The sequence below is a fragment of the Hypanus sabinus genome, chromosome 9 (assembly GCF_030144855.1).
Source record: "Hypanus sabinus isolate sHypSab1 chromosome 9, sHypSab1.hap1, whole genome shotgun sequence".
NCBI lineage: Eukaryota > Metazoa > Chordata > Chondrichthyes > Myliobatiformes > Dasyatidae > Hypanus > Hypanus sabinus.
The window spans coordinates 65,788,593-65,812,617 of record NC_082714.1 but is presented as its reverse complement, the minus strand read 5'-3'; the positions used below and the strand labels follow the sequence as shown (position 1 = coordinate 65,812,617).

The 24,025-nt window shown below is 40.9% G+C and overlaps 1 protein-coding gene and 1 non-coding gene across 8 annotated transcripts in view; both read left to right on the top strand.

The window, feature by feature from the left end:
- mad1l1 (mitotic arrest deficient 1 like 1) overlaps window positions 1-24,025 on the top strand; it is a 1,079,555-nt gene that overhangs the window by 1,037,630 nt on the left and 17,900 nt on the right. The window lies entirely within an intron of this gene.
- LOC132400139 (U6 spliceosomal RNA) lies at window positions 18,898-19,004 on the top strand. The gene has a single exon (XR_009514174.1). It is a non-coding gene; the product is annotated as a U6 spliceosomal RNA (small nuclear RNA).

The following is a 24,025-nucleotide window of genomic DNA, read 5'->3' as shown; positions in this document are numbered from 1 at the left end:
CTGTCGGAATCTCAGCAGTCAATTTGTACGCAGCACAAAACACAAATTTCTGAAGAAACTCAGCAGGTCAGGCAGCATCATTCGTCATTTTGTATCAAGCCCTTTACTTTAGACTCAACGTCAATTGACCATGTCCTTCCACAGATGCTGCCTGACCCAGAGTTCCTCCGGCAGATTGTTTTTCTCATGTTCCAGATTCCAGCCTCTGTACTCTCTTGTGATTCCATTGTACATAGCCATGTTGCACAAAAAGCAGTGTGATAATGACTAGGGTTTAGTGCTGTTGGTTGTGGGATAGTATTGGGTAATGGAAAGAAAAATGAATGTGTTAGGTGCCTGTGAATGAATTTAAATTTGGCTTCTTTTGAGGATGAAGTTTAAACATATAACATATACATGGGTGTTTCTTGAAAGCTTATGGTGAGGTGTCTGGAATGTGGTAAACTGGTTCCTGTTATGTCATTCCATAGCATTCCAGCTCTAACTCCATATCACTTGACCCCATTCATATATAGCAACTTCTTCATCTCTACCTTGAATACACTGTGACCAAGATTGAAATTTATTGTCATCCCTGGACTGAGTGGCAAAACACTTACTGTGGCCTTTGTGATACAACTTTGAAGAATAAAACCAAGGTACTGGAAATATGAAATTAGCTTGGTGGGGAAGGTGGGGATAAGGAAGGAATCTAAAAGGAGAGGATAGTCCACTGTCTTGGTCTATTAGATTTTTCTTCCTCAGCCTTTTATTTCATCCATATATTCCCTCCCAGGTTCCTACTTCATCCCTTCTCCCCCGTCCACCCACTTTCCTCTTCACCTGATCTCACCTGTCACCTGCCAGCTTGTACTCCTTCCCATCCTCCCATTTCTTATTCTAGTTTCTGCCTTCTTCCTTTCCAGACCTGATGAAGGGTCTCAGCCTGAAATGTTGACTGTTTATTTACCTCCATAAATGCTGTCTGACTTACTGAATTCCTCCAGCATTGCGTGTTCCACAGTGCATTGAGGCAGAACAATAACAATGTAAAATTAAGTGTAAATGCCATAGACAAATTGCAAATCTGGTTAACAATAAAGTACAAGATCATAATCTGGTAGATTGTGAGGTCAAGAGTCAATTTAATTTTATTTTATTTCACAAAAGGTCCACTCAAGAGCTGATATTAGTGGGATAGAAGCTCTCCTTGAGCCTATTGGTATGTGGTGTCGGGCATTTGTGTCTCCTGCCCGATGGGAGAGGGGAGGGAGGAGACTGTCTGGAGTAGGTGAGGTCTTTGATCATGCTGCTGTCTTTACTGAGACATTGAGAAGTATAGAAACAGTCCATGGGGGCACTCTGTTGCTTTTTCACCCCTAATTTAGGGTGGGTTTTTATACTGGTCCAGTACGCTTCACCTTAAGACTTGCTCTAAAATCAATTTAGCATGTCTAGCAGGAACAAGACTATTTTTCAGTCTATTAATGCAAAGTGGATCCAAGACACGTTACCAAAAGATTTAAAGCTTGCCACCAACAAAACCTTCTCTATTAACAAGGGGAAAAAAATGAAGCTTGTCCATGCTTAATAGAGGTGCAACAAAACATCTGTCTTCCCTTCCCATCTGATTGTTGAAGGGGTTAAGTGGCTTCTTCTCATGGTTTAGTTTTATTTTTATCTTCTTGCAGTACAGAATCAAAGAGAGCTGATTGAAATCCCGTGTGTTTTAATTTAAACCTTGCCTTCTCAGTTGTCGTACATTTCTGTTTGATTTTTTTTTTGTTGTAGCAGCCTACATTGCTCAAGAAAGATTTGCACTCTGCATTAAATTGGCATTACTGCAAAATTTTTTATTCATTTGATTTGTAACTTTAATCTTTTGGATTCCTCTTTCAGCAGAGCTACATTTCTCCTCCCTGCCCCTTTCTTTCTGCTGATGAGCCAAAGGGTTTATGCCACCTTTGCCCATTAAAATATGATAATTAAAAATCATTTTCAGATTGTTAATATTCTGATTGGATTAATTTGTAATATTTTCTCAGCCTAAAGGCTACACTGTTGCATTTCTTTCCAGTTAATTCAGGATTTAGATTTTGAAACTGACTTTATCTGGTTGCAATGTAGTAAAGAGTAGGGCTCTTTAAACAGATGTCGCAGATGACCTTAATGCACATTCAGAGTCATTTGCCCATGTGTAATGAGCTTTGCTCATCACCCTCTGAATTCCTTTTTTATTCCTCCTAAGCTTCAAACACTGTTCTACGACATCTTCCCGTCACTGCATTCTCAGAATTGAAATCAACTCCTTTAGAGCAATGCCAAATAAAGATCAGTTTTTGCAAGGACTCTTTGTCTTTGTCCATTTTCCATTCTTCCCATAAAACTCAGTACCGTTGTTTTGTGATTTAACTTGTCTTCTATTAATGTCTGTTTTTTTTTATTTGATGCTGGTCTGTTTGATTTCACCTGTGCTATACTTTCACCAAAGTTACATCAGTGCATGACTTGAGCTTTTAGTTGACGTTGATACTGTGTTAATCACAAGTCAATGTGGAGATTGCTAACTCCTACATGGATGATGGTGGAAATACTGAACTGGTTTATTGCCTACAGAGAAACAGTGAGAAATTATCTATACTTTCCACTACTAGATCAGGAATCACCATGATTTATCACTGGGAGATCTGAGAATATTGTGGACTTATGGGATGTGAATTACTTATCTAATTGGAATTGAAAAGGTTAAAAATAAAGGAAGGCATAAAATAAAGATTGCATAAAGAAGGAGAATTCTGAGATTTAAGGTAACACAAAACTACAGGGCACACATTGTATATGTATATATGTGAAAAGCAAAGGGCAGAAGGAAAGAAAGTTGTTATCTTGCTTGGACTCTGCAAGGTGTTGATAAGAGACTGTGCTACCAGATCAAGGGCACCACCTTGAAAGCTAAAGATCATCCAGAAAGACATACTGGAGGAATAACCATCAGAAGGCATAGGCACCTATTCTCAATCAATGAGTGTGAAATATTGCAGCCCAATAAGCACAGCTTGTCACAGTGCAATGGTGTAGACCAAATGGCTCTTTATAGGCAATTCACCACTCTACTAATGATGTTCTATTTTAACTCAAGGACAGGTACAACATACTAACTATTTTTTTTATATATATACAGTGACATGAAAAAGTTTGGGCACCCCTGGTCAAAATTTCTTTTATTGTGAATAGTTAGGTGAGTAGAAGATGAACTAATCTCCAAAAGTCATAAAGTTGAAGATGAAACATTCTTTTCAACATTTTAAGCAAGATTAGTGTATTATTTTTGTCTTGTATAATTTTAGAGTGAAAAAAAGGAAAGGAGCACCATGCAAAAGTTTGAGCACCCAAAGAGATTTGAGCTCTCAGATAACTTTTACCAAGGTCTCAGACCTTAATTAGCTTGTTAGGGCTATGGCTTGTTCACAGTCATCATTAGAAAAGGTCAGATGATGCAAATTTCAAAGCTTTATACCTGTCTCCTCAAACCTTGTCCCAACAATCAGCAGCCATGGGCTCCTTGAAGCAGCTGCCTAGCACTCTGAAATTTAAAATAAATGATGCCCACAAAGCAGGAGAAGGCTATAAGAAGATAGCAAAGCATTTTCAGGTAGCCGTTTCCTCAGTTAAGAAATGGTAGTTAACAGGAACGGTGGAGGTCAAGTTGAGGTCTGGAAGACCAAGAAAACTTTCTGAGAGAACTACTCATAGGATTGCTAGAAAGGCAAATCAAAACTCCCATTTGACTGCAAAAGACCTTCAGGAAGATTTAGCAGACTCTGGAGTGATGGTACACTGTTCTACTGGGCAGTGACACCCAAACAAATATGATCTTCATGGAACAGTCATCAGAAGAAAACTTTTCCTGCATCCTCACCACAAAATTCAGCGTCAAAAGTTTGCAAAGGAACATCTAAACAAGCCTGAAGCATTTTGGAAACAAGTCCTGTGGACTGATGAAGTTAAAATGGAATTTTTTGGCCACAATGAGCAAAGGTATGTTTTGAGAAAAAAAGGGTGCAGAATTTTATGAAAAGAACACCTCTCCAACTGTGAAGCATGGGAGTGGATCGATCATGCTTTGGGCTTGTGTTGAAGTCAGTGGCTCGGGAAACATTTCACTGGTAGAGGGAAGAATGAATTCAATTAATTACCAGCAAATTCTGGAAGCAAACATCACACCGTCTGTAAAAAAGCTGAAGGTGAAAAGAGGATGGCTTGTACAACAGGATAATGATCCTACACACACCTCAAAATCCACAATGGACTACCTCAAGAGGCGCAAGCTGAAGGTTTTGCCATGGCCCTCACAGACCCCCGACCTAAACATCATCGAAAATCTGTGGATAGACCTCAAAAGAGCAGTGCATGCAAGATGGCCTCACAGAACTAGAAGTCTTTTGCAAGGAAGAATGGGCAAAAATCCCCAAAGAAGAATTGAAAGACTCTTAGCTGGCTACAGAAAGCATTTACAAGCTGTGATACTTGCCAAAGGGGGTGTTACTAAGTACTGACCATGCAGGGTGCCCAAACTTTTGCTTCAGGCCCTTTTACCTTCTTTGTTATTTTGAAATTGTAAAAGATGGAATTAAAAAGTAATCTTGCTTAAAATATTAAAGAAATATGTCATCTTTAACTTTATGCCTTTTGGAAATCAGGTCATCTTTTATTTGCTTAGCTATTCACAGTAACAGAAATTTTGGCCAGGGGTGCCCAGACTTTTGCATGCCATTGTATAAGTGATTCCTTAAGTAGAGTAGTTCTTCCATAATCTGAAAGAAAATTCTAGAGTGTTTTGCAAGGCAGCATTTTTTTGAAACGCAATTTATGTCATTTTCAGTGTAGGCATTCCCTTGGCATTGAATATTTGCTTCCACTTCATTGCTGAAGTGACTGGCGTATCCAAAACAAGGCTACGCACAAACTCAGTCACACAGTGAGGGTAAGTTGGGCATAACTTTGGGATTTTGTGTATTCTTTCCATTGTTTCTGCATGCTCCCGCCATAGACTCAAGTTGTTCAGTAGTTTCCCGGATGCTCCTTCTCCATTTTGAATGGTCACAGGCCAAGATTCATGAGGGTCAGTATAATGTTACACATTTTGTTCAAGGAGGTTTTTGAGAATATACTTAAAGCATTTCTTCTGTCCTTTTAGAATCTTTTGCCGCTTTGGAGCTCGATTGATTATAGAATCATTTAGCACAGAAACATGTCCTATTGCTTGCACTTCAGTGTTGATCTTTTTGCCCATTTACACTAATCTTATTTGGCTGCATTAGGGCCATATCCTTTATGCCCTGCCTATTTAAGTACTGACTAAGTGCCTCTTAAACTCAGTGGTTGTATTTGATTCCTCTACTTTCTCTTAAGCACAGTATAAAAAATTCTTACACATGTTGGGTGTACAGTGAACTGGAGTTAGTTGAGCCTGATCAGGTTCTTCTTGTTGGCCTTTAAGAAGACAGTAATATTGTTCACCAAACCTGCAATGACTTGTGTGGAAGCAACATTGCTGTTGGTTTTGTAGTACATTGAGGTGCCTGCTGTACGTTGTCTATGTCTCCAGGCAATACCTGACGATGGGAGTCTCTGTGGTTTGTAATCCATGAGGTTAGTGTTAGGCTTATCTTGGTCTTTGAACGTGCTTTTCAAAGTCAAAGTCAAGTTTATTGTCATATTCACAAATATGTATATGCACAGATGCATTGTTACGTATTCAGGCAACAGTAAATATATGAGTTCGGCAAGGGTTTCTTATAACAAACAACACTTTTATTAAACACCGAAAACAAACCCCCCAAAAGTAAACAAACACTACCGTAACCGGAAACAGCTGCGGTGCGGCAGCTTAAAACAGTTCTTAAAGCGATATTGCAAAAACAGTTCTTTAAAGTGGTATTGCAAAAACAGTTCTTTAAAGTGGTATTGCCAAAAGTTTGATATGCTCATGGTCCATTTAAAAAAGAGAGACTTTATAGGACGATTTAAATTCTCTTTCACATCGCTTGGCTTCGATCCCCGACGTCGAACTTCCCACGAAGAATTCACAAAACAGATCGGCTTAAAGGCACTGACCTTTCCTTCTCCACTACCTTCAATCCTTTCTAGTTAAACCTAGGGATTAACGTGAAGATAGTCAACAAAATCCTTCCAAATAAGGATCAAACAAAGGTCGCCCCCGTTTCACCGTAGAAAGCGATTCTCCTCGATCTTTAACTTCCGAACTTCCAATCTTCACTCTCCACTAATTTTCTCGAACTAGCAGAATCGTAAAGAACCTGCTGGCAATGACCTTTTAAACTTTAGGCATTAAATAAAAACTTCATCCTTCAACTAAACTGCGTCATCACTTAAAACACGCAGTGGCATGAAGTCAACCTGGCAAATCCAGCCACGAACTGCCCCTCCTCACAGGGTGGGGTCTACCTTTTATAACCTGTAAAAAAAACCCATCACATTATCTCTACTGGCGGGAAAATTACGTCATTCCACCATCACAAGACCATCACCTCAAGTCCAGTACAGCTTCAACCCCAGTCACGTAACAAGGGCTCCACTGTCATGTGTCACGAGTACGTAACATCATAAACACACAGAATTGGAAGTATAACATCCACAAGAAAAACATAACTTACATAGAATTAGAAAGAGCACAATTCAAACAAAAAAGCTCCATTGTAATGCAAGTGGTGGTAGAGTTGCTATACTGTTGAAGTGATTAGAGTTGTGTAGGTTGGTTTAAGAACCAAATTCTTGAAGGGAAGTAGCTGTTCTTGAACCTGGTGGTGTAGGATTCAGGCTTCTGTACCTTCTGTCTGTTGGTAGCTTTGAGAAGATTGCACGGCCTGGATGGTGGGATATTTCATGATCTATATTTTCTTCTTAAGGCAGTGTCTCGAGTAGATGTTTCTGATGGTGTGGAGGGATATCTTGAGATGTATTTGGCTGAGTCCACTACTCTCTGCAGCTTCAATGATTCCTGCGTGGTCAAATTGCTGTACCAGGCCATGCTTGGGTACCACTAAGCTTTCTGAAGTGAACAGATTGTCAGTGTATTGAGAGTTTTGCTAAATTTCATTATTCACTGCCTGCCATTACTGTGAGATGTGTCCAGAAATGTGCAATGTGATCGACATTTTCCTAGTCCTTTGTTTATTGTTGGGCACAGTGCAGGAAAGACGACTGGACGTTTAGTGTACGGCCTATTCTATTATATTCTTCATTAAAGACAATCATGTTTTGAAGGTTGGACAAATATGAACAAGCATAAGAATTGATTGTGTATTATAATTTAATGATCATAATTCTGGAATGAAAATGACAGATGAAAATGTCTCCTGTTTATCCTGAAGAATTACCTCATTCGTGGTGAGATGCAGCAAGGAAGCTTGACAGTGCGTTGGAGCAAGGACATTGTTTTGGTTGACTTCTGTCTGCACTGGAATTAGTCATTTGTGCACTTGTTTTTGTGTCATTTTATAACAAACATCAAATGACAGCCAGATTTGAGAAGGATTCTCCATATCCTTCTCGGTTAATGAATTTGAAGGCTTTTGTGAAAGGCCATGTTGGCATTGCACTCTATATTAAAGAGTTATTGGGAAATGAAAATCATATTCATCATACTCCTTGATTGCCAGTCACCATTACAGATCAAGGAGGATGCATTTGAGGGACTTTTATGCTGATATTTCCTGTAGCCAGCAGCATAGACTATCTCTGTAATTACTACTGGTAGATTTGTTTCCTTTCTTGAATGGCGACCTCTTCACAAATGAGAGAGGTGCCTGATTTACTTTGTTGTAGTATATCAATGCGGATTTTGTCTGTCATTGGTTTTCCGTTGTTAGATGGCCTTTCTAACCTAACAATATAGCTTCTGGCAAACGTGCCAGCAGCTAATTGAGATGGTCCTGATTGCACAGGAAATAATTGGATCCTATCACTGAGACCCACCAGCCTACCACGTGCAATAACGTGCTGATGGTCTCATGCGGAAGTTATGTTATATTGGGGAACAGGTAACTTGTGGATAACATGACCCACCAAAAGGAACATGATAATGACTAAATAATAATTTAAAGAGGGAGTTAAAGAGGGAGGTGTTGACTGGGTCACTGGAGATAAGCTTTTCCCTGAGAAAGAGACATGGGACATTTGATGAATTCTTGACTGTGGGAAGGAGCTTCTGTAAGTGTGTCACTTATAAAGATATTTGGTAGTGTCGAACTCCCTACTTTCCTTTCTGGAATGGTCCTTGCTCTGTGTCAGTATTTGTAGATCACAGAAATATGTTTGGGGCACAAGGTCTGAATAAAGTGGACCAGAAAACTCACTAATGAGGAAGTTGTTTCTCTCATTTTAATTAAAAACAAGGAAATATTGTTTTAGTTTACAAAATAAACAACCTGAAGCATTTCTTTAATCTACATGCAAAAAGCTGTGAAAGCTGGAAATGTGAAATAAAAACTGCAAATGGTGGAAATATCAGCAAGTTGAATAACTTGCCTCTGAATTCTGAAATCCTGAAAATTCAATTGGCCTTTGGCTAGAATTTCATGCGACATTATTGCAGAAGCTAAGTATGTGATGTTTTAATGTCAGACTTAGATTATTTATCCCACTGTGACTATGGCACCTCTTTTCTAGTTGTGCATGTATGTCCCATATAAAAAAATCATAGTTAGATTCAACTTATATTGTTTAAAACAAGAAGTTTTCTTCCAAATTGGAACTAAATATGATGATCAAAAATTAATCATAGATGAGTTCTCAGTGATGCAGGTAGTAGATGTGCTGCCACTAATCCAGGTTTGATTTTGACTTCCCATTCCGTCTGTGCGGAATTTCCATGTTCTCCTTATGACCACTTGAGTTTCCTTAGGGAATCCACAGTTTCCTGCCACATCCAAAGGTGTACAGGTTGGAAGGTTAATTGGCCACTGTAAATTGCCCCTGCTGTATAGGTGAGTGGTAGAATCTGGGATGTAGCTAATGGCAATGTGGAGAAAATGAAAAATGGGATTAATGAAGGATTAGTATAAAAGTGTGACTGATGTTCAGCATGGACTTGGTAGGCTTGTTTCTGTGTTGTATGACTTTTGGATTCTTTAGTTAGTATGTTTTGCTTCACTGCCCAGCTCAACTTATTATGTCTCTCTGTTAAGCAATGTCTTGATCTTAAAATACTTCCATTGCATCACCTTGTCCTATTGTCTGTATTCCAAGATCTTCCTGCTCTGGCTAGTCTCTGAGTCTACTTGTTCCTCTCCGCCCCCCCGCCCCCCCAACCCCTCATGATGGTTGAACCATCTCTATTTGTAAATCTATTTCAGACTCCTCTTAAACCTGATCTTTGACATAGTTTCTTGTCTCTGCTCTAATGTCTCCTTTTATTGCTCAACATCAGTTTTTATTTCATAATGTTACTGTGGAGGGCCTTGGGGTTGTCTTGATATGTTAAAGATGCTATATATAAACGAAAGTTGCTGTCATTGTCTGTCAGTCTGTCCTGGTGTTGGTTGGATTAGCAGTAAAATCATGAATAAAGCCTGCCTGTTAGCATAGTGCCTCTCTTCAGAAGCCACCTCTAATTATCACAGCATTGCCCAAAGAATATCACATTAATTTTTAATCGCACTGCCAAAGGCAGTCCAGAGACAGCTGATATCCTCGACTTGCCCACAGGAGTCTCACCAATCATCCATTGACACACAAAGAAGGAATAGAATGGCAAAGCAGCCTTAATGTGTGTTTGGGAATGGTGTGCTGGAGAAGATTGGGGGGGGGGGGGGGCGGTGTGGTGGTGGACAAAAACCTTCTGTTTTCTCTAAATAGCAACTTGCTTTTACATGACAGCTGTAAAGCATGTTGCTGTACATTTGTGGTTCTGCACTACGAGCAAAATACATCAATTTGTATAATATTGGTGTGCCTTTAGTTGCTCTGAGTAATTGAGAAATTGTGCCTGCATGAGATATTTAATCACCAGAGGCACTGGAGTACAATGTACCAGTCTGCCATGGCATGTGTTGGTGTTTCAATGAAGGCAGCCTCTCGAGTATTTTAACAGGGATTGAAATTTGACACTTGTTTTTTGGCTGATAGAAAGCTGCAACACACACATGCCTGCCAGTCATTGGGAATTTGATGGACGAGGCAGTACATACATTATGTTGGGGTTGAAAACATCTTACACACTATGCTTCATGTTAGCAATGTTATAAAATTCTCATGGATTCATTTGATGTATAGAACTCTTTACAAGGTGTAGGAGAGAGTAGGGGGAACAGTTCAAATCTGTTAGTTGTAAAGAGGAATAGTTCCATTCCTATCGCATTTCTTCATGTTGATTACAGGACATCTCAAAATGCTTCACAGCAAATCAAGGGCCATTTCCTCTATAACTCCTTCTGTAATGTTGGAGAAACAGCATCTAATTTACACAGGACCAAAACAGAAAGTGCTAGAAAACTTAACAGTTGAGCCTCCTGAAGGGTCTTGGTCCAAAACGTCATATGTACTCTTTTCCATTAATACTGCCTGCCCTGCTGAGTTTCTCCAGCATTTGTGTGTGTGTTACTTGGGTTTCTAGCATCTGCAGATTTTCTCTTGTTAGGAAAAGAAGATGGTTGGCTGTGTTACTGCCCTCTTAAATCATGAAACCACTTTTGTTTTTATCCATGTACATTTCACAGGAAAGAAATAATTAAAGTGGAAAAGTGCTTCATCTCATTGGCATTGCATCCTATTGATTTTTTTTTAAATCTCTCTTCATCTTCTGACTCAAATAATATCAGAAAACATTTGTAGTAAAACTTCCATTGTAGCCTGAGGGGAGCAGCAAATCATGATCAGATGTGTCTTTCTCTTCAGATTCTTCTGCCCAAAACTTTAATGCCTTAATGAGCTGCTGACTGGAACAACCTACAAAAACATAAAGCATCTCAGTGCACTCTTCTGCATCATCACCATAGTTAGGGTAATATACAAGAAGATATTTGCCAGATTTTGGAGGGAAACAATCTCATTTTCTTAATGGTCTGGAATGAGAATTGAGCATTTAGTGTAGGTGGGTGCTCGTGGGCATCAATGGCTGCCTATAGGGGTATTCACCCCACCTTTCTTGCTCAATCAACAATACATAATCAAATCATCTGGTCATTATCACAGCTGTTTGTATGACAGCTTACTGCACTCAAATTGGTTACTGCATTTCTTACATTGTGAAGTTCTTCAGGAAGGTGTAGGTCTTGGGACGTGCTATGGTGAGCAAAACCGTGTTATCAGTTTATATTGATCCAACCTCAACAACTTTATAGAGGCTGGGGAATTCTAGGTTTGCAGTATTCCTGTGTAGGCTTATACCCCTTTACGTGACAGTCACATTGAAGGAAATTATTTGTCTATTAATCTAACAAATGTCTTAAGCATTTTTATTAGATGACTCCTCAACCATTCTTGTCCTGAAGGATTGCAAGTTCAGAATGTGCAACCTCTTCTTGTAATTTAACCCTATTGCTGCTAGTATGGTTCTTTTCTGTAAGGGCACCAATGCCAGTATCAATTCCTCATAGGCCAGTTTTCCCACCACTTCCGATGGTCAGATTTCAGAGGTGCTCATTCCAATAACTCATCCCAATTTGGTCCTGTTAGTGTGTGTGTGTGTGTGTGTTATAAAGGAGCCATCACATGCATGGTGATCATGTGACAGGAAGAAAGACAAGAACATAGAGATCAGATGAAACATTGGGTGAGACATTGGCAGAGAATTTTATTCTGGCAAATGGGAGGTGATTTAATTTAATCTTGTGTATATTTTTTTGTAGTATTTTTCATGTATTGCACTGTACTGCTGCCACAAAATAACAGGTTTCACAACACACTGTATGTCAGTGATAGTAAACCAGATCTGTGGTGCATTCTGTGAAGTCTGATCGGATATACAGTAAACAGTAGGATGTGCTGAGACACGTTGATAAACAGAGGTTCAGGTCCTTCATGCCCAATAGTGACAAAACGGCCGATAGCCTCATGAAATGTTTGGTTTTGTGACATCAGTACAGTGTAACATAAAAATTGCTGTAAGGTATAAATAAATAACTAATGTAAAAGAGGAACAGTGAAGGAGTATTCATGAGTTCATGGACCATTTAGAAATCCAATGGAAAAGAGGAAGAAGCTGTTCTTAAAACATTGAGTGTGTGTCTTCAGTGTAATGTACCTCCTTCTTGATAGTAGTAATGAGGAGAGGGCATATCCCAGGTGGTGAGGGTACTTAATGGTGGATGCCTCTTCCTTGAGACATACCTTTTGAAGATATTCTCAGTGCTGGGGAGAGTTGTACCATGATGGAGCTGGCTGTGTCTACAAGCCTCTGCAGCCCCCTTACAGGAGTCACTGAATCGACATCAACCCGGCAAGGGAGTGGTCTGTCTCGAGCCTGGTGCTATCTTGCTTGCGCCACCAGCTGACCAGAAGGGGGGGGGGGTGAGGTCAGGGTGAATCTTGCTAAGAAAAATTTTATATTCCGTTTTGCATGCTTGCACCTACTTTGCAGTTCTAATGACTATCAGTCAGCTCAGCAACCCTGAGTCAAAACTCCAGAGCAGGGACAAAGTCACCAAAGCCCTCAAAGAAATGGGAAATGGGTCCTATTCTGTACACTTAAATTCTGCACTATGTCACCTTTTAACAGTATTTACAGCTGTGCTGTAACATGTGATTCTCCCAACATTATATCTATGGTGTCAAATTTCCAGCAAAGTAACTGAAAACTTGTCAATTTTATCACCTTTGCTACCAACTTCCACCATGCCTTTAGATAGTCTTGGACTATTTCAGATACTTCTTTTACTGGATCATCCTGTAAATCCACTGACTCCCACAGCTACTGTACCTTGGTAACACTTTTTCCCACCTTGTCTTCTGTAAGGATGTTCTTCCTTTTCAGGAAATATGTATTCCCCTCTACTGGGTTGATGGAGCCCTTTCCAGCATTTTTCTATTTCCCAGATATGTGCTCTAACCACAGCCCTTCCCAGACAGAACAGAGATAGAGTCCTCAAATTTCACACCAAGATTCTCCACATCAAGCATATCATCTTTTGTCATTGCTGTGAGCTGCAATATTGTTGTCAATCATGTCTCCTCCTGTCCCTCCTTTCCTGTTTTTGCAAAGGCCACCCTGTGACTTGCTGGTCTGTTCATTCCTTCCACTTACCTTTTCCTGTACCGTGGAACTTTCCCCTGCAACCACAGCAAGTACAATTCATGTCTCTACACCACCACCATCCAAGAATCTAAACAGAACTTCAATATTCAAGATTCAAAAACTTTATTGTCATTCTAACTGTACATCAGCTCTGCAGGGCAGAATCAGACAGCATTTCCCAGGAGCAGTGCAATCATAACATAACAAACACAACACTAAATAATAAACATAACAATAAATAGTAAAACGCAACAGCCACATGTCAGTTAAAAACACGTTATAAGTGTCCAGTGCAAGTTAAAAGTGTCCAAAGCAGAGCCAGGTAGAGCAGCTATTTAGCAGTCTGATTGCCTGTGGGAAGAAGCTGTTTAGTAGCCTTGTGGTTTTAGTTTTGATGCTCCTGTAATGTTTACCTGATGGCAGAAGAACAAACAGTTCATGGAGAGGGTGTGAGGGGTCTTTAATGATGTACCGTGTCTTCTGGAGGCATCAACTCTGAAAGAGGTCTTGGACAGAAGGTAAGGAGACCCCAATAACCTTCTCTGCTCCTCTAACCACCCTCTGCAAGGCTTTTTTGTCGGCAGCACTGCAGCTGGAGTACCAGGTTGTGATGCAAAAGGTCAGCACACTCTCAACCACGCCTCTGCAGAATGTAGTTAAGATGTTAGTGGGGGGTGATGCTTGCTTAAGCTTCATCAGAAAGTGCAATCTCTGCTGGGCTCATTTCACAATCCCAGTGGTGTTCCTGGACCAGGTGAGATTGTCCGAGATCTGCACCGCAAGGAACTTGATGTTTTCCACTCTCTCCACTGTGGATCCGCTGATGCCGAGGGGTGTGTGCTCAGGCTGAGACCGTCTGAAATCGACAATCATCTCCTTGGTTTTGGTGACATTAAACATCAAGTTGTTGTCACTGCACCGGCTGTCTAGGTGTTTGACCTCCTCCCTGTACATTGTTTCATCATTTTTGCTGATGAGCCCCACCACTGTGGTATCAACAGCAAATTTAATGATCAGGTTCCCCTTGAATCTGGCTGCACAGTCATGTGTTAGCAGTGTAAACAGCAATGGGCCAAGCACACAGCCTTGTGGGGATCCAGTGCTCAGTGTGATGGAGTCAGAGGTGTTCCTGCCAACACGGGGTCTCTCTGTCAAGAAATCCAGAATCCAGCAACACATGGCAGTGTTAAGGCCAAGCAGCGACAGTTTCTCCACTAGTTTCTCCATGAGGTAGACATTCACGTACACCTCCTCCAACCTTGTCACTGCATTCGATGCTCTTAATGTGGCTCCTCTTCATCAGCAAAAGTAGACGAGTGAACATTTTGCAAAACAGCTGCTACAGAGAGGTCAAACGCAAACTAGATGAACAACACCTTATATTTCACTAGAGTAGCCTACAGCAGAAGGATATAAATGTGAAATTTCTAGTTTCAGTTAAATCACCCACTGTGTGTTCCCTAATCTGGTCCACCCAGATTCTCTCTGTTTTGTTCACCTTTTTCATTCCTCTCCTTCAATGTCCCTCTCTCCATTACCTGAATCTTTAGCTTGCCCCACCTGATTGCATCTGCCCATTGTCCATGTGCCTATCTACCTCGGTTTCTTCTAGCTTGGCCTACTCTTTCCATCCCCCTATCCTCTATATGGTTCTACCTGCCCGTCATCCCTCCCATTTCTGATTCCACTTAGCACCTTCCAGCCTCTGCCTTTATCTTCCCCCTCCCCTCTCATCATCTGGCTCCATCAACCTACTTTTTCCTTATCTATTTTCAACTGTCACCCCCCTCCGCCAGCCTGTGCCTCTCAATTTCCACCTCCTCCTCCCCCATCTGACCCCAACTGCTCTGCATCCTTCATCTCGTCTGGGTTCTACCTATCAGTATCAGTCCCTCTCTGACTTTTAAATACTGGCTATCTTCCAGCTACATTGTCAGTCCTGAATTGTTGGCCATCCCTTTGCCTCCATAGCTGCCACCTTACCTGTTGAGTTGCTCCAATGGTTTGTGTTTTGCTCCAGCTTCAGCAGCTGCAGTCTCCTATTTCCAATGTTAATAGGCCACGTGACTCTCCACTGGAGTGCTTGCTCCTTGTAGGCCTTTTCTCACATTACATACATCCTTGTTTAAAAAATCCTTTTATTCCTTATGAACTTCATAGTTTATGTTATGCCAGAAGAAAATCTAAGATCAAAACAGTCAAATGTTTTTGTGTTTTTCAGCTGGAAACTATGAACAAAAGAATCTATTTCAGCACACCCAAAGAACAGTTTAAAGTGAATCCATCAAATAATTACATTTCTTATCTCAAGTATTAGGGTCTAACATCACCAATAATTTGTATTTATGTCACACCTTTAAATTAACAATATCCCATTATACCTATATAATATATACCAATATATTTAGCCATAGAAGCAGACAGTGATCAATAAATTTGCCACAGAGGAAGATCTTAAGAAGCTTCTTAAGGAAGGGAGAGGGGCAGAGAGCAAATTCTTTAACAAAAGACAGTGGGGTTTGAAGGTGCGTTGATGATGGCATCAATTTGGGACTTTCCCAGTCATAGACTCCCAGTGGACCTCAGTGGAGGAGGCATGTGTGAGAAAAGAAGCTGTATTAGTGTTCTAGCTTTATAAAACCTTTTTTATTTAAATGTGCTTCTGTTTTTTTTTATTTCTTCTGATCTTTCTGAATGTCAGAAATATTCACTGCACTTTGAAAGTGTTGACAGAAAACTAAGCCGGAATGTGGCTTACCACTATGCAAGTTATTCACAGTATTTTCATGTATGGAACATGTTCTGATCACCACCCTTTCCTACGCACTGAAATAAAAACAGACATTGCTAGAATTATTCAGCAGGTCAGGCAGCATCTCTGGAGAGAGTAGCAGTCAATATTTTAATGAGAAAGAACCCCTTCTGTGGGGCATTGCCTTTCCAAGCAGATGGTGCTTTCCAGCAAGTTGGTTTCAGAATAACAATGCAAGGCAATCCTGATCTCATGTCTTATGTCAGCTGCTCACCACTGACGTAAATGTAGGTTCTCAGGACAGCTGGTTTGAGATACAGAAATGTGAGGATCTGGATGGATATGAGAGTAATGCTCACAGAGGAGCCGGTATAACTTGAAAAACTCATGGGTAATTGGTAACTTGGGATTGGTACGTTGGCTGCACAGGTTTTAACCTCGTTTGTGCAAAGTAATTTGAGGGAAACTAGCCAGCAATGCATTAAATAGGCAAGTCAATGAGAATGAGGATTTACAAGTGGTAATTACACTGCTTATGTATGTCAGCATCGATGATTTTTTAATGCAAGTGCTGTTAATAAATCCTGTAAAAATAGAAATGTGATTGTTGAAAATGGTTTTACTGATGAATAAAGCTTTTGTTTAGGTAATGAGTATTATGATGGAATTTGTTTTCCTAGTCACAAAGAGGAACTATTCTGCATCTGCTTTTATTGCAGGAAGTTCCTGCTGTTCTTTCAACCTCATTAGTGTGGTCTGATCCTGTATAACTCAGCTCAACAAACTAATGCATAGACTAAGGCCAAGGAGCAGATGACCTTCCTTTAGGGCACTTGGCTCTGTATGTTTTTATTAATGGCTTGAAGTGGGGTCACACAGTCAGCTTTTAATCCCCACCCCCTACTTTCTCTTGTGCAGGCAGTAGTTCACTCTCAAACCCTTCTTGTCACTGGACTAAAGGTAAAGTTATCTCTTGTTAATGCAGAACCAGCATGACTGAAGAACAATGATATATTTTCAAGTTAGGGTGTTGTATATCTAGACCAGAAGCTTGCAGTTGCTGTTTACAAGAGCCTGCAGCTCCTGTCCTTCAATGTGTTAGAGGTGCCAGGCACAGAAGGTGCTGTGGAAGAATACTTGGTGAGCTGTTGCATTACTTCTTGTAGATAGATAGTGCATATTGTGCTGTGCCAGTGGTGGAAGGAGTGAGCAGTTTTGTGCTGGGTGCTCTCGAATGCTAGACTACATTCTTGCTCTAATTTGTATTTGTTACCTTGAATGGCAGAGTGCACTTATTATATAGTTGATAATACAGGGCTTCAATCTTATTGGACAACATTCTTGTGATTCATCCTTCAGATGCCTGTAATAAGAAAAATCACTCTACCTGAAATACTAACTTCCCTTTTGATCACTGCTTTCCAAATGTTCTAATAAAATGTTTATATCTGGTGGTAATGGGGAAGCTGGGCTGGAATGAGCTGTCAGTTAGCCTGTGATCTCTGCAGAACAACCAGCTTGCTGCTGTGTGCTATTCAGCAGTCTTGTGAAAGTACTGAACAATCTGGAGATCAGAATCTGAACACCTCACCCCTTCCTCTGCTCCCTACTCTCTCCACATCTCACCTCACCCTCCACCTCACCTCACCCTCCACATCTCACCTCATCCTCTACACCTCACCTCACCCTTCACATCTTACCTCACCCTCCAACCTCACCTCACCCTTCACACTTTGCCTCACCCTCCACACCTCACCTTCCTCACCTCACCTCTCTCTCAGCACCTCACCTCTCTTCAGCACCTAACCTTATCTCTCCCTTCGCTCCTCACCTCTTGCTCCATCAGTAATCCAGTACTTCACATAAATTTCCAGGTTGATCCAGATTGCTATCGTACCTGGCCCTTGGCTGTTTCTGTAATTCTCCGATCACCAGGAAATGGTGAAAAGGTTGGACAGCTGTTCGGCAACCGTCAGCCAGTCCATGCACAAAGCCAGCTGGCAGTGGCTTGAATCATCACTTGGTGACACACCCACGGCAGGAGTCCTCTAAGTTGATAGAAGCAGCAGTTGCATGTGGCCATGGGCTAGCATGATGCGCTGAATGGTAGTCTCAGTTAATCGGTTCATTGTTATACTCTTCTTTTGATTCTTTTTGACCTTTTAAGCCACCTCCAAATATGTTACTGCTGTAGAAATTTGACTGTCATAAACAGTGTTGACAAGGCACATAGGTAACATATGTAACCAGAGTATTGGTCAGTTGCTGTGCTCTGACCCTGCAGGTTGCCCAAAACATAGAGATGGTCTGGTAGTGCTGTGTCTTCCTTCATGCTCTTCTTCACTCTGTCCTTGCAGCCATGAGTTAGTTGGAGGGAATTGGTGCATTAATTTAGTGAATTCAACAGCAGTGCCCAATTGTTGATCTTGTTCCTAACATGTCATTCCAATGAGATGAAGTGACTGGTACAAATTCTGAACAAAACACCAGTGTTAGAAGCCAGTATACGTTTGTATTCATCACTCTGGTAGCTGTTGGGACCTGGCCAGGCAGCCACTCTCTTCTTCATATACATTTCACGTAATCCAGAATTGTGCAAACATTCTGACTTTCATCACTGAGATGATTAATGTCCAGAAAAATTGCTTGATTCAAATTCCAAAGCTGTCAAAAGTTTGTGATCCATATCGACATCTATCTTTTAAATAGCAGTCTGATTAGGGTTGAAATAAAACTGAGAAAACTGAGATTCTGTGGATGCCATTTTAAAAAGCACTTATCTGTAACTGTTGATAAAATTGCTAATTGCTATAGTCAATAATTAGAAGAGATTGATTGGAGCATCAAAATACCACGTCCAAATATCGAGATTGCTGGAAGCCTGGATACAATTTAATGTGAACTGACTGTTGTGCTCGCTTTGGCAGCACATATACTAAAATTGGAACGATACAGAGAAGATTAGCATGGCCCCTGCGCAAGGATGATACGCAAATTCGTGAAGCATTCCATATTTTTTAAGGAAAAAAAATGTGAACTGACTGTTGAACAGCACCTACTAAGCCAACTTGACAGAGTGAGAAGGTTCAAGACAATTGGATACTGGTCTCTTACAGACGTGTATGTGGTCATACATACACAAATGCCTCTACACAGAGAGTGCATTCAGATAAACTCTGAACACACGTACAAACACATATACACACACCATTCATTCCTTGGACCAACTGCCTTTTACTTCTTTTGTTAACCATGCCATGCTTGCTGCTCTCTCTCCAACCCATAATCACATCTTTCAGCCTCTCCCAGGCTGCTGGCCAGGTATAAAGACATCCTCCAGAAAATGTGGTGAGTTTTCAATCTCCCACATTATGGTTCCTGCTATGTACAGAATGGGAGGCTTAAAGGTTCCAACACATCTTTTACTGGCCAGTGGGGATTATGGGGGTGGCTTTCAACAAATTTACATCTTTCTTTGGTCATTAGGGACACCCAAGTTGTCTCACAGTAGCAAATTATTTAATAATTTTTCAGACCTTTTTCTACAATTGTGCATTCACTGAATGTGTAATTTTCAGCATTGCTTAAGTGAGATGAATCCATATAGTGCATGAAACTCATCTTACTTGGATAAATATAATCACACACAGAATTATCTCAAAGTGGATGTACACTCTCTATATTACAGTTTGTGATTAGGACCCACAAGCTGTTAGACATCCATTTCTTTGTGACTGTAATTGTCTCTCAATTAACCAATATGTGCTATTGTAATGTGTATTGTATGAGTAATGTGTGCTATTACACAGGGCCACAAAGAAACATTGTAGAACAAAGTGAGTTTAAACCCATTTAGGCTCAAATGTTCTTGGGTTGTATGAATCACCCAGCAGATAATTCCTTCCCAACTCATTCACTTGAGCACTTAAGCAAAGACTGGATCACACTGCCTCTTTAAACACTTTCATCATTAATTTCCCTGAAGCCATCAAAGTGAGTGGGTATCCAGATCAGATTAGTTAGGGCATGGTTAGGATGTTCCAATATTCTATCATTATAATCTGGTAGAGCTATCCCTTTGTTTCAGCCTTCATTCATTGCCAGTAACTTATTCTTAAAGAATTCCTCCTCTAACACATTTGGTACCAGTGCCCAGAGATCTAAAGTGCTGTCAAATAAGCCATGCCTTCAAAGATGCAGGCAATCCTTGGGTTATGTCAACGTTTCGTTCCTGACAACTGTCCATAAACTGATTTATCTATATAAGAAATGTACATTTTCCATACTGTGCCATTGTATAGTTGCTATAATTCTTCCATTTCATTGAATAATGACCCAAATTCTACCCTTAATTAAACTAATGAAATATATACTGCATCCATTCATTAATGAAAACATTTTCATTTTATCATTACGAGCTTGAAAGATGCTTTAGAAATGTGTATGAAAGTATACATTGTTGGATTTTCCCAAGTCATTCTGACCCAGCAAGCCCCTATACACCTCTATCCAACATAATTAAAGCACTGTAAATCTGCTGAGAGAATATTGCAGAATTAGGAAGAAAATACAAAGTGATTATTCTAACAGAGCGTTTGTAAAAAATTGAATTGGACATAGCTTGATCACTTAGCCAACATGTTGTAGAGATATGCTCAAACTTAATAGGCAAATCCCTAATAAATATTGTGAAATGTGCAATTGACGCTGGATATCATGCTTTGGGAAAAGAGAAACACCCCATGTCATATGAAGTTGCATTGAGCATTGTCCAGACCATTGCTCTGTTTAAACCATGATGTGTTCTAGTTGGTCAAATCAGTTGTATGTGACTGGATGCTGATTGAACATATACTAGCTGATTGGCATTGCAAGTATCACATTCAAGCCCAGAAGTACAAATGATCACTGCTTCATTGGTGTGGATCAGCCTACATAGCCTCATGTCATTCCGTTCAGTTTGGCTTTATTTGCATCGGAATAATTGTCAAAGGGAAGCTCATGGCTCCCTCTGGATTGTATACTTTTAATAATTCTGGTTTAAGAATGCTGCCTGAAAGTTATATGGAATATGAAGTTTCTTTGTGGTTCATTAAACTCTTTAAGCTCCCTCCCTATCATTCAGGTTAATCAGTTGTGAAAATCACTGCTATGCAAAGATTTCTTTTAAAAACAAAAGCTTCTGCAAACGCTGTGGAACAATCCAGAGCAACACACAAAATGTTGGAGGAACTCAGCAGGTCAGACAGAGTATATCTAGGCATCCGTTAGTCTTGAGGGAGCATGGATTTGCGCCTTGGAAAGTTTCCAGGGCGCAGGCCTGGGCAGGGTTGTATGAGAGACCGGCAGTTGCCCATGCTGCAAGTCTGCCCTCTCTCCATGCCACTGATGTTATCCAAGGGAAGGGCAAGCTTGACACCAGTGTCGTCGCAGAGCAATGTGTGGTTAAGTGCCTTGCTGAAGGACAGAATATGCTGCCTTAGCTGAGGTTCGAACTAGCAACTTTCAGATCACTAGACCAACGCCTTAACCACTTGACCACATGCCAACACAACAGGCAGCATATATGGAAATGAATAAGCAGTCAAAGTTTCGGTCCGAGACCCTTCATCAGGACTGGGGAAGGGAAGGGGGAAGATGCCAGAATAGAAGGGTGGGCAAGGGGAAGGAGGACAAGTTAGATGTTGATGGGTGAAGCCAGGTGAATGGGAAAGGTAAAGGGCTGGAATCTGATAGGAGAGGAGAGTGGACCATGGGAGAAAGGGAAGAAGGAGAGGCACCAGGAGGAGCTGAAAAGTAGGTGAGAAGAGGTAAGAGACCAGAGTGGGGAATAGAAGAAGAGAGAAGGGGAAGGACAAAGAAAAGAAACAAAAAAATTACTGGAAGGAGAAATCAGTGTTCATGCTATCAGGTTGGAGGCTAGCCAAATGGAAAATAAGCTGTTGCTCCTCCACCCTGAGAATGGCCTCATCTTGGCAGAAGAGGAGGTCATGAATCAACGTGTCAGAACGCAAATGAAAATAGGAATTTAAATGGTTGGCTACTGGGAATTTCCACTTTTGGTGGGTGGAGCAGAGGTACTTAACAAAGCAGTCCCCAATTTATGTCAGGTCTCACCAATGTAGAGGAGGCTACATCAGGGGCACTGGACACAACAGGTGACCCCAACAGTTCCACAGGTGAAGTGTTGCCTCACCTGGAAGAATTGTTTAGGGCCCTGAATGGAGGAGAAAGAGGAGATGAATGGGCAGGTGTAGTATTTCTGTCATTTGCAGGGATGTGTACCAGAGGGAGGATAATGGGGAAGGACAGATGGACAAGAGAATCATGGAAGGACAGACCCTGCAGAAAATGGACAGTTGGGGTGAGGTAAAGATAGGTTGGTGATAAGATCCCGTTGAAGATGGCAGAAGTTGCAGAGAATGATGAGTTGGATGCAGAAGCTCATGGGGTGATAGGTAAGGACAAGAGGAGCTCTATTCCTGTTAAGGTGGTGGGAAAATGGGATGAGTGTAGATGTCAGGGAAGTGGAGAAAATGTGGGTGTGACATCGTCAGTGGTGGAGGAAGGAAACCCCATTCTTTGAAGAAGATGGACATCTCTGATGTCCTGGAAAGGAAAGCCTCATCCTGGGAGCAGATGCAGCAGCAACAAATGGAACTGAGAAAAGGAAATAGCATTTTTACAGGAGACATGGTAGGAAGAGGTAAAATTGAGATAGGCGGGAGAGTCGGTAGCTTTATAAAAGATCTTTTTAAAAGACTTCCTTTGCTAAAACCCAGAGCTGTGACACTAGGCTAGTTTGGTGTTGGAAGCTCAATTACCTTAAGTGAAAACAATTAAATAAAAACATGATTACTTTGTAGGATGATTAAAGAAAGATAACAAACAGGTGCTAATAATCAATGACAAAGAATTGAATGAACTAAACTGATTAACCGAAACAGAGGAATCAAACTGGGTGATGGACAACCAAATGAAAAGGTGAGGGTGTGATGGATGTGACAGTTTAACTTTCAAATCACCATGGCAAGAATGAGCATAGCAACAAGGATCAGGATTGTCATCCTGCATCAGCAAGGTCATTCCCAAGCAGTAATTACAAGGCAGACAGGAGTTTCAAGATGTGCTGTCCAAGCTCTTCTGAAGAAGCACAAAGAAACAGGCAAGGTTGAGGACCAGAAATGCAGTTGTTTGCCATGGAAACAGAGTGCAGCAGATGAAAGATACATCAAACTGATGTGCTTTCTAAGTTGGAAGAAGTCCATCAGCTCTGAACTCACAGAAACTACTGGAACCCAAGTACACCCCTTTACATATTGTTCAGAGAACCCTTGTCAGAAGTGGTCTTCATGGAAGAGCTTCTGCAAAAGAGGCATTCCTGCAAAGTGGAAATAAAACCAAGGGACATGCCTGCACTCAAACACGCAGAGACCAGGGTGCTGAACAATGGCAGAAAGTGCTCTAGACTGACCAGTCAATATTTGACGGTTTTGGCTCAGGCAGGAGGCAGTTTGTCAGTGGGAGAGCTGGAGAGCACTAGGTGGATGAATGTCTATAGTCAACAGTGAAATACTGCGGAGGTTTACTACAGGTTTATGGCTGCATTTCTACAAATGGAGTTGTGATCTGGTCGAAATTAATGGAATCCCCAATGCTGAGAAGTACAGGCATATTCTCATCCATCACACAATACCCATTAGAGAAGCATCTGATCCGTCCCAATTTCACTCTGCAGCAGGACAGTGACCCCAAGGCCATAAAGAACTAGCTTCACTGAAAATAACAAAGAGTTCTGCATCAGATGGTATGGCCTCCACAGAGCCCTGATTTCAACTACCAAGGCTCTCTGGGATTACCTGGCGAAAGCATGACAGCCAACATCTACAGAAGAATTGTGGCAAGGTCTCCAAGATATTTTACTTGCCTATTTTTCGTATAAAACTGCACAACAGTATGCCTAAGAGAATTGATGCAGTTTTAAAGGCAAGAGGTGGTCGCACAAAATATTAATTTTATTTAGCTTTTTAAAAACTACT